We start from the raw sequence: 5,014 nt of genomic DNA on the forward strand, positions 1-5,014 counted from the left end.
CTAGTGTAGCTCAGTGGATTGAGCATGGGCCTGCGAACTAGACATTCGCGGTTCGATTCCCAGCCAGGGCACATGCCTGGGTTGCAGGCCAGTTCCCTGCAGGGGATGCACGAGAGGCAACCATACATTGATGTTTCTCTCCTCCTCTCCTTCCCTTCCTCTCTCAAAGATAAATAAATAAAATCTTTAAAAAATATATATAAAGACCAGAAATAAACCTGTGCCTTTGTGGTCAACTAATATTTGACAAAGGAGGCAAGAGCATACAATGGAGTAATACAGTCTCTTCAAAAAAGTGGTGTTGGGAAAATTAGACATATACATGAAAAAAATTAACTAGACCACCTTCTTACATCATACACAAGAATATACTCAGGATGTATTAAAGACATAAATGTAAGTCACAAAACCATATAAATTCTATAAGAAACATAGGCAGTAAAATCTCAGACATTTTTTGTTGTAATATTTTTGCTAATATAGCTCCTCAGGCCAGGAAAACAAAAATAAATAAATAAACAAATAACACTACATCAAACTGAAAAGTTTTTGCACAGCAAAATATATCATCAACAAAATGAAAAGAGAACCTACTAAATATGAGAACACATTTGTCAATGATAGATCTTATAAGGGATAAATTTCTAAAATATAAACAGAATTTGTACAATTCAACACCAAGAAGACAAACAACCCAATTAAAAAATAGGCAAAAGGCCTGAACAGACACTTCTCCAAAGAGAACATGCAGATGGCCAGTAGACATGACATGAAAAAAATATTCAATATTACTAATTATCAGAGAAATGAAAATGAAAACCATAATGAGATAATCACCTCACAGCTGTCAGAATGACTGTCAACATAAATCAATAAACAATAAGTATTGGTGAGGATGTGGAAAAAAGTGAAACCTTGTGGACTGTTGGTAGAAATGCAAATTGGTGTGGCCATGGTGGATAATATTATGGAGTTTCCTCAAAAATTAAAAATAGAACCATTTTTTGACCCACTGATCCCTTTCAGAAATATAATTCAAGAAACTTGAAACACTAATTACAAATAATATATGCACTCCTATGTCAATTGCAACATATATACAGTAGCCAAAATCTAGAAACAGCCCTAGTGCCCATCAATAGATAGGTACATAAAAAAGCTGTGGTACATTTCCGCAGTGGAACACTACTCAGCTGTGAAAAAAGAAGGAAATCTTACCATTTGCAACAGCATGAATGAACCTGGAGAGCATTATGCTAAGTGAAATATGCCAGAGAAAGACAAGTACCATTTAATCTCACTTATATGTAGAATCTAATGAACAAAATAAACTGATGAATAAAATAGAAACAGTGATATGAATACATGGAAGAAAATGACAACTGTCAGAGGGGAGGAGGTTTGGGGGTCTGGATGAAATAAGGTGAAGAGCTTAAGCAAAAGCCATCTAGACACACACAACAGTATAGTGATAACCAGAGGGAAAGAAAGGTGGCTGGTAGGTACAGATGGGCAAAGGAGTAATAAATGAAGACAAAAGAGACTTTTGCTTGAGCCTATGAGCATGCGATACAGTGTGCAGATCATGTTTTCCTGAGTTGTAAACTTGACACCTGTATGGTTTTGCGAACCAATTTCACCCCCATAAATTCTCTACCTGGTACCCCCATTCCCTCCAGCATTCCCCACCATATCCATGAATCATACATATAAGTTCTTAGGCTTCTCCATTTCCTATACTATTCTTTTTTAATTTTTAAAATTTATTTATTTTTAGAGAGAGGGGAGGGAGGGAGAAAGAGAAAAACATCAATGTGCGGTTGCCTCTCTTGCGCACCCCTACTGGGGATCTGGCCCACAACCCAGGCCTGTACCCTGACTGGGATTCAGACTGGCAACTCATTGATTCGCAGGTCTGCACTCAAACCACTGAGCCATACAAGCCAGAGCTCCTGTACTAGACTTAACCTTTCCCTGTCTATTTTGAACCTACCATTTATGCTTTTTAAGTCCCTTTAACATTTTATATAATAAGTGCTTGGTGATGATGAACTCCTTTAACTTTACATTTCTGGAAAGCACTTTATCTGCTCTTTCATTCTAAATGATAGTTTTGCTGAATACAGTAATCTTGGATGGATGTCCTTGCCTTTCATGACTTTGAATACTTCCTTTGAGCTCCTCCTTACTGATAAGTTTTCTTTTGAGAAATCAGCTGGTAGCCTTATTGGAACTTCTTTGTAAGTAACTCTCTTCTTTTCTCTTGCTGCTCTTAGGATTCTTTCCTTATCTTTAATCTCTGGCAATTTAATTATGCTGTGTCTTGGTATGCTCCTCTTTGGGTCCAATTTATTTGGGATCTCTAAGCTTCCTGGACTTATATGCATATTTCTTTTGCCAAATTGGAGGAATTCTCTTTCATTATTTTTTAAAATAAGTTTTCAATATCTTGTTCTTCCTCTTCTCCTTTTGGTGCCCTTATGACTTGGATGTTGGAATGTTTAAAGTTGTCTCAGATGTTCCTAAGCCTCTCCTCATTTTTCTGAATTCTTATTTCTTCAATCTGTTCTGATTGAATGTTTATTTTTTCCTTTTGTCACAAATCTGACTTGCATCCCAGTTTCCTTCCCTTCACTGTTGGTTCCCTGTATATTTTTCTTTATTTCACTTTGTATATCCTTTACTTCTTTTATTAAGCAGCTGTGCCCAATCATTTCTCTGAGGATCCTGATTACCAATGTTTTGAACTCTGCATCTGATAGGTTGGCTATATCCTCATTGCTTAGTTATTTTTCTGGGGTTTTGATATGTTCTTTTATTTGGGCCATATTTCTTTGCCTTGGCACACCTGTTACGTTGTAAGGGGTAGAGCCTTAGGTTCTTGCCAGGGTGGGGCAAACCACTTTGGTATGTTGTGGTTCTGTACATGGGGAAGGAATCAAAGAGAGAACAATGCCACTTGCTCAGCTCCTGCCCCCTTTTCCATCTTTTCCCCTGCTTCCCACACATGAATTGTGCTCTTTCAGGTGCTTGCCTGGTGCTGATTCCTGGTTTGGTGGGCTGTGTACCTTCTAGGACCCTATGAGCCCCTCCAATGTCCTCTCCTGTGAGACTGGCAGTTTTTCCTACTGCCTCAACCCCAACAGGTTTTTACAGTCAGAATTTTTGATACTTTACTTTTTGGTTCTGTAACCCTGGGTTGCATGGTCTCTCTTGCTCTCCAGTTGTTCCTCCCAGTTTATCCATATGGGAGTGTGGGACTGTCCAGTCCACCAGTTTCCACCTCACCCACCTGATCCACCAGCAACTGCCTTGCCATGCATTGTCTCCACCCTTGCTGCTGGTCTCTGCCCCTCCTACCAGTCTGGATGAATGTTTCTTCTTTATCTCCTTAGTTGTTAGGCTTCCATGCAGTTCGATTTTCTGGCAGTTCTGGTTGTTTTTTTTCTAAGTTAAAAATAGTGAATGCTTCACAAATTTGCATGTCATCCTCACACAGGGGCCATGCTTATCTTCTCTGTATCATTCCAATTTTAGTATATGTGCTGCCGAAGTGAACACCGATTTTTGTTTTCAAATTGGTAGTTATCCTTTTTTTGGTTGTGTTAGGAAGGAACCTATGCTTCCATCTTGGCCACAACTATGAATCTTGATATTTTTAAAATATTCATATAGTTGGACTAGACAAATTTTGCTTATTAGCAGTATTAAACTGCTTATCATTTAAATCCATATAATTTTACCCTTCAGCCAATGACATGAAAGGTAATAGTGATGGATTCAGCCATATCTCAGCAGAGAGGAAGACTGGCCACACAATACAAGGAAGAATCCATTGCTCTACCTCTGGTCAACCTTCAAATTAGTAGGAAATGCATTAGAGAAAAATTAATAGAAGGAGTATTTGGTGGGCCCTTCTCTCAAATAAATAAAAGCCCAGAAGAATCCTATTTCTTGTTTCAAAAACAGCTAGGGGCCGATCCATGACTGCTAAGATTTTGCAGCTGTCTGGGAATGTTTGTAAAATCTCCCCATTAATTACATTTGTTATTTCCTGTTTGTGTTTTATTCTGAGTTGTAGCAAAACTTTTAGAACTAGGTGAGAAAGCAGAGGGCTATAGAAAAGCCTCAAAGAAAGAGCATATGTGGTGGCAGCAACTATGATGGTGAAGAAGGAACAGAAGTCAAAAACTGTCAGGCAGGCCAACAGGAAGGAGGATTGGAAGCTCTTAGGCAGGGGCTGATGCTACTTCAACAGGCAGGATTTCTTCTTCCTTAGGAATGCCTCAGTTTTTCTCCTAATGTAACTGATTGAATCAGGATCACCTAGATTAGTGAGGATAATCTTTATATAAAGTCAACTGATTATATATGTTAATCACATCTACAAAAACCCACATTTTTGAAACTGTGCTGTTGGGGAAACCCCGAAAAGCCTAAATTCAGGATTGATTTCAAAGAGCTGACAAATAGCCTTATCCAAATTTATAAAAGCTTTAATAGGAGAAATATACACGCATAGGCAAAGCAGCTGTAGTTCCCAGTGGTGGTCGGCCAGGAAGAAATCCACCTCCTCTAAGAACAGAGTCTCTTTTTTATAGGGTTAATAGCAAAATATTATGCTAGATAGTCAACATAGACCACCAGAAAGACCAATGCATTTCTAAGTTAACAGGTATCACAGGCAGTTATCCACATTCTGTATATTCATGAACCTTCTTCCTGGGGGGTTATCTTTGGGCAGCATTCCAACTTTCTAGGCAGTCAGTCAAGCCTGAGGCCATAAGAGAGTTAAACAGTCACAGGAGGTTAAACAGAGAGTCCAGCATTTCTCAGATGCTTTTGCTGCCAGAGCCACATTGCATATCTAAATTTTTCTACACATGTATAACCAAAAACACTGACAGCTTGGACAGAGAGCAACAGAAAGAGGACAAAGAGAAAGACAGCTGTTGAACTACAAAATTCTACACTTAAGACATGAGCTGATAGAACTACTCTGAAGAAAAACTGA

The 5,014-nt window shown here is 38.6% G+C and overlaps 1 non-coding gene across 1 annotated transcript; it reads right to left on the bottom strand.

Annotated features, from left to right (window-relative positions):
• Positions 1-3,454: 3,454 nt before the first annotated feature.
• LOC119035612 (U6 spliceosomal RNA) lies at positions 3,455-3,561 on the bottom strand. Its single transcript, XR_005079844.1, has one exon. It is a non-coding gene; the product is annotated as a U6 spliceosomal RNA (small nuclear RNA).
• Positions 3,562-5,014: the final 1,453 nt, after the last annotated feature.

The sequence above is a fragment of the Artibeus jamaicensis genome, unplaced genomic scaffold (genome assembly GCF_021234435.1).
Source record: "Artibeus jamaicensis isolate MK-2021 breed Jamaican fruit bat unplaced genomic scaffold, CSHL_Jam_final contig_311, whole genome shotgun sequence".
NCBI classification, from domain to species: domain Eukaryota; kingdom Metazoa; phylum Chordata; class Mammalia; order Chiroptera; family Phyllostomidae; genus Artibeus; species Artibeus jamaicensis.